Consider the following 12,257-nt stretch of genomic DNA (forward strand, 5'->3'; position numbering starts at 1 on the left):
TAACAAGGACCTAGAAGAACTAAAGAGAAAACAAACAATGATGAACCACACAAGAGATGAAATTAAAAATTCTCTAGAAGGAATCGATAGCAGAATAAATGAGACAGAAGAACAGGTAAGGGACCTGGAAGATAAAATAGTGGAAATAACTACCACAGAGCAGAATAAAGAAAAAAGAATGAAAAGAATTGAGGACGGTCTCAGAGAGCTCTGGGACAACATTAAACGCACCAACATTTGAATTATAGGGGTCCCAGAAGAAGAAGAGAAAAAGAAAGGGACTGAGAAAATATTTGAAGAGATTAGAGTTGAAAACTTCCCTAACATGGGAAAAGAAATAGTGAATCAAGTCCAGGAAACACAGAGAGTCCCATACAGGATAAATCCAAGGAGAAACATGCCAAGACACATATTAATCAAATGAGCAAAAATTAAATACAAAGAAAAAATATTAAAAGCAGCAAGGGAAAAGCAACAACTCTGCAAGCCAGAAGGGAGTGGCAGGACATATTTAAAGTGATGAAAGGGAAAAAAATATAACCAAGATGACTCTACCCAGCAAGGATCTCATTCAGATTCGATGGAGAAATTAAAAGCTTTACAGACAAGCAAAAGCTAAGAGAATTCAGCACCACCAAACCAGCTTTACAACAAATGCCAAAGGAACTTCTCTAGGCAGGAAACACAAGAGAAGGAAAAGACCTACAATAACAAACCCAAAACAATTAAGAAAATGGTAATAGGAACATACATAATGATAACTACCTTTAATGTAAATGGATTAAATGCTCTAACAAAAAGACACAGACTGGCTGAGTGGATACAAAAATAAGAACTGTATATATGCTGTCTACAAGAGACCCATTTCAAACCTAGGACATATACAGACTGAAAGTGAGGGGATGGAAAAAGATATTCCATGCAAATGGAAATCAAAAGAAAGCTGGAGTAGCAATTCTCATATCAGACCAAATAGACTTTAAAATAAAGACTATTAAAAGAGACAAAGATGGACACTACATAATGATCAAAGGATCAGTACAGGAAGAAGATATAACAATTGTAAATATTTATGCACCTAACATAGGAGCACCTCAATACATAAGGCAAATGCTAACAGCCATAAAATGGGAAATCCACAGTAACACAATAACAGTAGGGGAGGAAGCAGCCGCATGGCACAGGGATATTGGCTTGGTGCTTTGTGACAGCCTGGAGGGGTGGGATAGGGAGGGTGGGAGGGAGGGAGACACAAGAGGGAAGACATATGGGAACATATGTATATGTATAACTGATTCACTTTGTTATAAAGCAGAAACTAACACACCATTGTAAAGCAATTATACCCCAATAAAGATGTTAAAAAAAAAAAAGTAGAGGACTTTCACACCCCACTTTCACCAATGGTCAGATTATCCAAAATGAAAAAAGATAAGGAAACACAAAATTTAAATTATACATTAAACAAGATGGATTTAATTGATATTTACAGGACATTCCATCCAAAAAGAACAGAATACACTTTCTTCTCAAGTGCTCATGGAATATTCTCCAGGATAGATCATATCTTGGGTAACAAATCAAGCCTTGGTAAAGTAAGAAGATTGAAATTGTATCAAGTATCTTTTCCAACCACAACACTATGAGACTAGATATCAATTACAGGAAAAAATCTATAAAATATCAAACACATGGAGGCTAAACAATACACTACTAAATAACCAAGAGACCACTGAAGAAATCAAGAGGGAAGCAAAAACCACCTAGAAACAAATGACAATGAAAACACGGTGACACAAAACTTAAAGGAGGCAGTAAAAGTAGTTCTAAGAGGGGAGTTGATAGCAATACAATCCTACCTCAAGAAACAAGAAACATCTCAAATAAACAACCTAACCTTACACCTAAAGCAATTAGAGAAAGGAGAACAAAAAAAACCCCAAAGTTAGCAGAAGGAAAGAAATCATAAAGATCAGATCAGAAATAAATGAAAAAGAAATGAAGGAAACAATAGCAAACATCAGTAAAACTAAAAGCTGCTTCTTTGATAAACAAAATTGATAAACCATTAGCCAGACTCATCAAGAAAAAGAGGGAGAAGACTCAAATCAACAGAATTATAAAAGAAAAAGGAGAAGTAACAACTGACACTGCAGAAATACAAAGGACCATGAACGATTACTACAAGCAACTATATGCCAATAAAATGGACAACCTGGAAGAAATGGACAAATTCTTAGAAAAGCACAACCTTCCAAGACTGAAGCAGGAAGAAATAGAAAATATAAACAGACCAATCACAAGCACTGAAATTGAGAGTGTGATTAAAAATCTTCCAACAAACAAAAGTCCAGGACCAGATGGCTTCACAGGCAAATTCTATCAAATATTTAGAGAGGAGCTAACGCCTATCCTTCTCAAACTCTTCCAAAATATAGCAGAGGGAGGAACACTCCCAAACTCATTCTACGAGGCCACCATCACCCTGATACCAAAACCAGACAAAGATGTCACAAAGAAAGAAAACTACAGGCCAATACCACTGATGAACATAGATGCAAAAATCCTCAACAAAATACTGGCGAACAGAATCCAGCAGCACATTAAAGGATTATACACCATGATAAAGTGGGGTTTATCCCAGTAATGCAAGGATTCTTCAATATATGCAAATCAATCAATGTGATAAACCATATTAACAAATGGAAGGAGAAAAACCATATGATCATCTGAATAGATGCAGAAAAAGCTTTTGACAAAATTCAACACCCATTTATGATAAAAACCCTCCAGAAAGTAGGCATAGAGGGGATTTACCTCAACATAATAAAGGCCATATATTACAAACCCACAGCCAACATCATCCTCAATGGTGAAAAACTGAAACCATTTCCACTAAGATCAGGAACAAGACAAGGTTGCCCACTCTCACCACTATTATTCAACATAGTTTTGGAAGTTTTAGCCATAGCAATCAGAGAAGAAAAAGAAATAAAAGGAAACCAAGTTGGAAAAGAAGTAAAGCTGTCACTGCTTGCAGATGACAGGATACTATATGTAGAGAATCCTAAAGATGCTACCAGAAAACTACTAGAGCTAATCAATGAATTTGGTAAAGTAAAAGGATACAAAATTAATGCACAGACATCTCTTGCATTCCTATAAACTAATGATTAAAAAAATCTAAAAGAGAAATGCAGGAAACACTCCCATTTATCACTGCAACAAAAATAATAAAATACCTAGGAATAAACCTACCTAAGGAGACAAAAGACCTGTATGCAGAAAACTATGACTCTGATGACCAAAACTAAAGATGATACAAACAGATGGAGAGATATACCATGTTCTTGGATTGGAAGAATCAACATTGTGAAAATGACTCTACTACCCAAAGCAATCTACAGATTCAGTGCAATCCCTATCAAACTACCAATGGCATTTTTCACAGAACTAGAACAAAAAGTTTCACGATTTGTATGGAAACACAAAAGACCCCAAATAGCCAAAGCAATCTTGAGAAAGAAAAACGGAACTGGAAGAATCAGACTCCCTGACTTCAGACTCTACTACAAAGCTACAGGAATCAAGACAGTATGGTACTGGCACAAAAACAGAAATATAGATCAATGCAACAGGATAGAAAGCCCAGAGATAAACCCATGCACATATGTCACCTTACCTTTGATAAAGGAGGCAAGAATATACAATGGAAGACAGCCTCTTCAGTAAGTGGTGTTGGGAAATCTGGACAGCTACATGTAAAAGAATGAAATTAGAACACTCCCTAACACCATACACAAAAATAAACTCAAAATGGATTAAAGACCTAAATGTAAGGCCAGACACTAAAAACTCTTAGAGGAAAACATAGGCAGAACACTCTATGATATAAATCACAGCAGGATCCTTTTTGACCCACCTCCTAGAGAAATGGAAATAAAAACAAAAATAAACAAATGGGACCTAATGAATCTTAAAAGCTTTTGCACAGCAAACGAAACCGTAAACAAGGGAAAAGACAACCCTCAGAATAGGAGAAAATATTTGCAACCAAGCAATTGACAAAGGATTAATCTTCAAAATATATGAGCAACTCATACAGCTCAATATAAAAAAAACAAACAACCCAATCCAAAAATGGGCAGAAGACCTAAATAGACATTTCTCCAAAGAAGACAAACAGATTGCCAACAAACACATGAAAAGATGCTCAGCCTCACTAATCATTAGAGAAATGCAAATCAAAACCACAGTGAGGTATCACGTCACACCGGTCAGAATGGCTATCATCAAAAAATCTACAAACTGGGCTTCCCTGGTGGTGCAGTGGTTGAGAGTCCACCTGGCGATGCAGGGGACACGGGTTTGTGCCCCGGTACGGGAAGATCCCACATGCCGTGGAGCAGCTGGGCCCGTGAGCCATGGCCGCTGAGCCTGCGCGTCCCGAGCCTGTGCTCCGCAACGGGAGAGGCCACAACAGTGAGAGGCCCGCGTACCACCAAAAAAAAAAAAAAAAAAAAAAAAAAAAAATCTACAAACAGTAAATGCTGGAGAGGGTGTGGAGAAAAGGGAACCCTCTTGCACTGTTGGTGGGAATGAAATTGAAGGAGCCACTATGGAGAACAGTATGGAGTTTCCTTAAAAAACTATAAATAGAACTATCATATGACCCAGCAATCCCACTACTAGGCATATGCCCTGAGAAAACCATAATTCAAAAAGATACATGTACCACAATATTCATTGCAGCAGTATTTACAATTACCAGGACATGGAAGCAACCTAAATGTCCATTGACAGATGAATGGATAAAGAAGATGTGGTACATATATACAATGGAATATTATGCAGCCATAAAAGGAATGAAACTGAGTATTTGTAATGAGGTGGATGGACCTAGAGTCTACCATACAGAGTGAAGTAAGTCCTAAAGAGAAAAACAAGTACCGTATGCTAATGCACCTATATGGAATCTAAAAAAACGGTACTGATGAACCTAGTGGTAGAGCAGGAATAGAGACGCAGATGTAGAGAACTGATTTGAGGACACAGAGGGGGAAGGGGAAGCTGGGATGAAGTGAGAGAGTAGCACTGGCATATATATACTACCAACTGTAAAATGGATAGCTAGTGGGAAGCAGCCGCATTGCACAGGGAGATCAGCTCGGTGCTTTGTGACCACCTAGAGGTGTGGGATAGGGAGGGTAGGAGGGAGAGGCAAAAGGGAGGAGATATGGTGATATATGTATATGTATAGCTGATTCACTTTGTTATAAAGCAGAAAATAACACACCATTGTACAGCAATTATACTACAATAAAGATGTTAAAAAATAAAATAAGCCAAAAGATAATTGGAGACTGGAATACTATTTTCAAAATGTTGGTAGAAAAAAGACAACCTCGGATTCTATAACCAGCTAAAATATAACTTAAATATGAGGAGAAAATAGAAACATTTCCATCTCTAAAAGCCAAAGAGCTTTCACTTCTAAACCCGGAAAGAACTGCTGTAGGAAATGCTTCAGAATGAAGAAAGTTAAACCTAGGGAGAAAAGAAATGAATGAAGAAATAGTGAGCAAATAAACTTGTAAACATATGCGTAAATCTAAGTAAGTATTGACTATGCAAAATAATAACATATGAATGCCTCATTGTGGGGTTTAAATATTTGAGGTGTAACTTATTGGCTAACAATAACACATGAGGCAAGAGAGCCTGATCAGAGTTTAAACATCCTCACTTCCTTGAATTTCTACAGAGGAAAGCAGACGTATTGATTAACATTAGATTTCGCTAAATAACATTTAAAGGAAAGCTCTAAAGTATTAGAAATAAAAGGGTAAATGTGTGGAGTTAATATTTGGGTAAATTTAAATAAACTTTGACTTTTAAAACAATAATATGTATGACCTGTGGGATTTACAATATATACAGAATTAAGATATATGACAAAAATAGCTTAAAAGGCTAGGGGTAGAGATGAAGTTGGTAAATTGATTTTAAAATGTTCTTGGGCTTTTCATTTGTCTGGAAATTGGAAAAAATACTAATTTGAGTAGACTGTAATAAGAATACATTTACCATTTTTAACGAAACATTAAAAGAATAATAAGTGAATAAATAATAATAAACTTATGGAAGGGAAATGGATAATTTTAAAATTCTACCTTACTGAAATTATGGAACACCTAAACCAGAACAAAAGATAGATTGCTTCCAAAGGAATAAAAATACAACTGAGGGTAGAATTCTCAATAAGAATAGCAGCAAAAAGAGAAGTACTTTTTAAAAAAGTCAAGTAGAAGGACAAAGAAACTGAGAACAAATGAGAAAATCAAAATAAATAGGATAATGGTATGGGGTTCCCTGGTGGTGCAGTGGTTAAGAATCCACCTGCCAATGCAGGGGACACGGGTTTGAGCCCTTGTCCGGAAAGATACCACATGCCAAGGAGCTACTAAGCCCGTGTACCACAACTACTCAGCCTGTGCTCTAGAGCCCGCGAGCCACAACTACTGAGCCTGCAGTCTAGAGCCCATGCTACGCAACAAGAGAAGCCACTGTAATGAGAAACCCACTCACCGCAACTAGAGAAAGCCCACTCACAGTAATGAAGACCTACTGCAGCCAAAAATAAAATATAAATTAATTAATTAAAAAACAAAATAGGATAATGGTAGATTTAAAATCGAATATGTCAGCAAATACATTTTATTATAAATGGATATTGAATTTTATCAAAAGCTTTTTCTGCATCTACTGAGATAATCATATAATTTTTATTCTTCAATTTATTAACGTGGTGTATCGCACTGACTGGAGATTTGAGGATATTGAAAAATCCTTGCATCCCTGGGGTAAATCCCACTTGATCATGGTGTATGGTTCTTTTAATATATTGTTGGATTCGGTTTGCTAGTACTTTATTGAGGATTTTTGCATCTATGTTCATCAGTGATATTGGGCTGTAATTTTCTTTTTTTGTGGTGCCCTTGTCTGGTTTTAGTATCAGGGTGATTGTGGTCTCATAGAATGAGTTTGGGAGTATTCCTTCCTCTGCAATTTTTGGGAATAGTTTCTGAAGGATATGTGTTAACTCCTTTTTAGGTGTTTGATAGAATTTGCCTGCAGAGCCATCTGGTCCTGGGCTTCTGTTTAAAGAAAAATGCGGTAAATGTCTTTTATAAAACAAAGGTAATAAAACTGATTTTTTACAGAAAGTTCAATCCTGCTTACAAGAGACACACGTGAAATATGGGAACCCAGAAAGGTCGAAAGTAAAAGAATAAAAAATATATCATGCAAAAATTAATCAAAATAAAATCAGACTAGCCGTATTAATAACAACAAAGTAGACTCTAAGGCAAGAATTAATACTGGAGACAAAGAGAAAGATTTCATAATGATAAAAAGGCCATTTGAATAGGAAGATATAATAATTCCCAATTTTTTTGCACCGAGTGATAAAGCCTCAAAACATAGGAAAAACAGAACTAAAGGGAGAATTAAACAATACACCACCGTGGCTGGCAATTTTAATACCTTATTTAACTAATAGAAAAAGCCAACAATAAAGAATTGGAAAATCTGAATATCAAGATTTTAAAATGTGAGCCATTCTCAGGGAATGATCACAGAGATGACATCTGATCACCTTTGCCACATAACAGAATCTCATCATGGGAGTGACACCCTGTCACGGTTGATTTATTCTTGGTCAGAAGCAAATTACAAGTTCCTCCTGCACCCAGGGGGAGGGGGTTAGACAAGGTCCTGCCTCATTGAGGGTTCCCTCAGCTGTTTCCCATATTTGATTTATATTTATAGATTGCCTATTATGTATCAGATATGGTGCTGGTGTGAGGAGTGCTGAGTGAAATGGCCATCGCTGTCTTCCTTCAAGAAACTCCTAGTCTAAAGGGAAACAAAGACAAACATTTAATAAACAATATGGATGTGTCATGACAGAGATACGAAGGAGAGGACCTTCCCCATCCTAGTGGCAGGATGAAGGAGATCAGGAAGAATGCATGAATGAGGGCAAGCCTGAGCTGCTTCTGAAGAGATGGCTTCTACAACCCAGGTGCAGAGAGTGGGGAAAGACATCAGGTAAAGGGGACACTTGAGCATGCTTCCCACGTGCCTAGGCCATGTTGTTGAAGGACAAAAAAAAATTTTTTAAATCAGAGACATAAGAGGAAGGTAGGGGCCTTGTACACCTCTTTCAAAGGGTTCAATCCCTTGCCCTTGCGCAGTCGGTCATCGTTCATTTCTTACCTTTTTTGTCTTTCCAGCTAGACTGTGACTGAGACTAGAGACCGTGGCTTAGGCATTTTACAACACCCTTGACGGATGGGTGTTTCTCTAGCAGTCAGTCCTGAGCTTGGCAAATGTGGATGGATTGGACCAACGAGCCAGCCAAAAGCACTCTTTCCTGGGAGTGACTGCGGTCTGGGCCCCCCGGCTTCTTTGCAAGCCAGGGACCCACCTGCCACCCTACCCAGACCCTTAGTGCGCTGCTGTGTGGCCTCTCCCAGCTGCTCGCCTGACCCTGCCTCAGCTGCGGCTGCGTCACCGGGAGGACGAAGGGATCCCGGTGTACCGCGCGCAGATGGCCTTGTTTGCGGTTAGCGGACCCTGAGGGAGGACAGGCTGCTCAGCCCGCGCCGCTCTGCACGTTTCCTGTTGCTGTGTTTTGCAGGAGGGCGGGGCGTGTGGCGGCGGGGTCGGGTGGAGAAGTCGTGTTTGCCGCCAGGGATGACTCGCCTGAGCGCTGCTGTGCTCCGTGCACTGCTCCCCAAGCAGCAAACGTGGGGACACGGGCTGTTCCTTTCAGGGCCGCCAGGTCCCTGAACGATTGGGGGAACAGCCGCTCCCTCTGCGAAGTGGGCAGTGTTTAGGCTGGGCCTGGCGGGGAGAATCGTCTGAGTCACTGGGGACGGAAGTAAACCCTGCTGCTGGGCTGGGGCTGGGAGGACAGGCGTCGTGCAAAACCCTCTAGCTCGCGGTTAAACCCGTCTCCTGCCTGCCGGAGATTTTGAGCCACAAAACGGCCCTTAACCTAAGTGTCCCCGTCCCCACCCACACGCAGATGTAGCTTCTTTTGTGAGTGGCAGATGGCAATGTGCGTGTTGCCCTGAGATCCAGGGTAGGAGGGCAGCCGGATTTAGAGGGTCTAGAAAAGATCTTAAAAAAAAAAAAGAAAAAGTCAGCTGTCTTGTTCTGAGTATTTCTCAGCTCTGTGCCCTCCTGCACAATTTGAATTCCACTTCCTTCCTCTGTCCTCCCTACACCTCCCCTCCCCTCCAAACGAAAACAAAAACAAAAAACCCTTAGATCTCAGGCCCAGGATAGATCTGTTATTTTAAATATTCTTTAAAAATAATTGTTATTTGAATATGTTATTAAAGAAAAGCCAGAGCAGTTAGATCAGGGCTAAAATTAAACAAGTCTTCATGGAAAAAAAAAAAGTTTTCTCCACAGGTAACAGATGATAAGCAAAATGTTGACTGGGATTTAACTTCAGGTTGGGAAAACTACATAGAAGGAACACAGCAGGGGGAATCAATGGGATTCAAGAGTTGGCAGTACATCTCTGCCCCTCTACCCCGCAGTGTTCTCATCTGGAGATGGCAAGCCTTGACCCAGAGATCTCTGAGTGCCTTAATGAACCAATCTAAAAGTCTATGCTGCAGAGATGATCTCTGAAAGGGTTTGCGGTGCTGTAACTTTAAAAACCTCTCTGGGATTTCTCAGCCTGCTGAGTCAGTGGAGTCTGATCCCCAAAGGGGCAGCTTCAAATTAAAGGGTGGGAGCCTTAAAAGAGTGAGGGAAAGCCCAAGAGACACAAGGAGTGGGTGTCTGATGTCTGGGAAGGGGCAGTGAACTGTGAGAAGGAGGCTCAGATATCTGGATCTATTTCATGGTTTGTCTCATTAACTCTACACGTTTGCTCCTGCAGAGGTTTGATTTAACGATGTTGTGAGAGGATGGGGTAACACCGAAGGCCCATGTTTCAGATGACTATGCTGAGGCATGGGCACTATTACAGTGGGGAGAGAAGAGATGGAAGCAGCGCTGGGAGAACTGGGTGCCCGGCTGCTCTTCCCTTGGCTCCCTGGAGACGGCTGGGGTGTGGTCTGCTGTCCTTTTAGAACCTTCTCAGTGTACCAAACCATTCAGCAGCAGGTAGATCCAGAGTTGCTTTGGGGTGCAAAGTTACAGGATGGGATTCCGAGGTGCACTGGATATGATACTTGACCTCCAGGAATTCTGAACTGTGTTCAAGAAATAGCCCTCTGCATATAGACATCCACCACATCCAAAGGTACAACTGCTTGTTAATGAGATCACAAACTTCACATCACACAGACTCAAGTTCCAGCTCTGGTCTTTTTCACCTCTATGTGCCTGCAGAGCTGCAGGGTACGGTTGTGCAGGATGTTCACTGTTCAAGGGTGTCAGGCCCCAGAAGCAAGTGGGATCTGAAATCCAGCCCCTACTCTGCTGTTTAAGCCTAGTGTCGCGGCACAAGAGCTGCTTCCACTTGGAAGAAGAGGTTTATTTTTCTCAATAGAGCAGAGACATCAATCACTTGCTAAACTTGTATGCCCTGAGGATGCTTCTGCCTGGAGGGACATTTTTCTAATTTGCACGAAGGCATCCTGTGAGCTAGGGTATCAGGTCAGGGGTGGCCCTGTGAACTTTTATGATCCTCAGTTTCCTCATCTGGGAAGTGAAGAGAATAAAACACACTTCATGGGATTATGCAGTGATGAGTATAAACAAGGAATCCAGTGAAGTGCTCAGTACTAGGTAATAACTCCTCAATAAATAGCGCCCTTATTATCATCGTCATAATATCTACCTCAAAGATTTTCTCTGAGGATGAGTTTTTAAAAAAAATCATAAAACAGCTGCCCTGTGTTCAATTAATGTTAGCAGGGGTTTTTTGTTTGTTTCATCCTTTTTTCTCCCTAATGTTCAACAATGTCATGATAAACAGCAGAAACTGGATGAGATGGGAATTGTGGAGAGGCGGAGATTCTTTAAGTCAGGGCTCAGAGAACTTCCTGGTAGAGGTAGAATTTAAATTGGGCATTGTATGCAGTTTTCCCAAAGACGCTTGGAAAGTATGCATGAACTAAAGCGATGGGGATGAAACTGAACAATTTCTCTTAATTCTCACTATGTCTTTTTTTTTTGGCTGTACCATGTGGCATGCGAGATCTTTGTTCCCTGACCAGGGATCCAACCCTGGTCCCCTGAAGTGGAAGCGTGGAGTCCTAACCAGTGGATCACCAGGAAAGTCCCACTATGCCTTAACCCATTAATTAAATAGCTGGAAAACTCTTGAAAGAGAAAAAAATAACAGTGGACAATTGGGAAGTTTCTTTGGAAATGGCAGTGGGTGGATACTCTTCAGCAAAGGAGCCTTATCTCCAGAGCCACGGGAGGCCTGATAACCTCTCCCTCAGGAAACTACCCGAAATCTAGGAGGGCTAGCTCTGGAGTTGCAGCTGCACTGAATAGAGAGTATCTCTTCTACATTTGGTGACACTTCGGCTAGTGGCTAGAGCCTACGACAGCAATGAATGGATTTGTCACTATCAGTTGATACCCCATCAGACCCCTTCTGTCAACAAGCCTGGCTGCTGCTAATTCCCTAGAAGAGTGAGAGGGATGTTCTTGTTTCTGTCCCGCGTTCAAAGGACCATTTAGTCCGCCTGAGATTATAGAGAACAAAAGAACGCAGTTTCTTTTTTCAGGTATTTTAAGGGTAGTGTAAGTCTTGCAGTTTCTCAAGTCATCAAATGCAACCGTGAAAATTCTTATTTCTCTTTTCCATTTTTTTTGCTTTGTGGGTCGGATCTGGAATCTAGTTCTGGCTCTGCCTCTAACTGCTTGTGTGACTGTGGTCTAGTCCCTAAATCCTCCTGAATCTCTTTTTTTTCATTGTTTAAATGATAAAACTTCCCTCATTATCCTTTCTAAGATAGACCTTTCCTTCTTGTTATTTTGTATAGCACTGTCATTTTTATTTCTTTGTGGAACTTATCAAAAGTTGTATCAAAACTTATCTACTTCACGTATTTATTATTATTTTATTGTTTAAAACTGCCTCAGCAGTCTAGCACGGTCTATATCTAATTTGTGCACTACTGTATCTTTCTTTTTTAACATCTTTATTGGAGTATAATTGCTTTACAATGGTTTGTTAGTTTCTGCTGTATAACAAAGTGAATCAGCTA

This window comes from Tursiops truncatus, chromosome 17 (assembly GCF_011762595.2).
Source record: "Tursiops truncatus isolate mTurTru1 chromosome 17, mTurTru1.mat.Y, whole genome shotgun sequence".
Taxonomy (NCBI): domain Eukaryota; kingdom Metazoa; phylum Chordata; class Mammalia; order Artiodactyla; family Delphinidae; genus Tursiops; species Tursiops truncatus.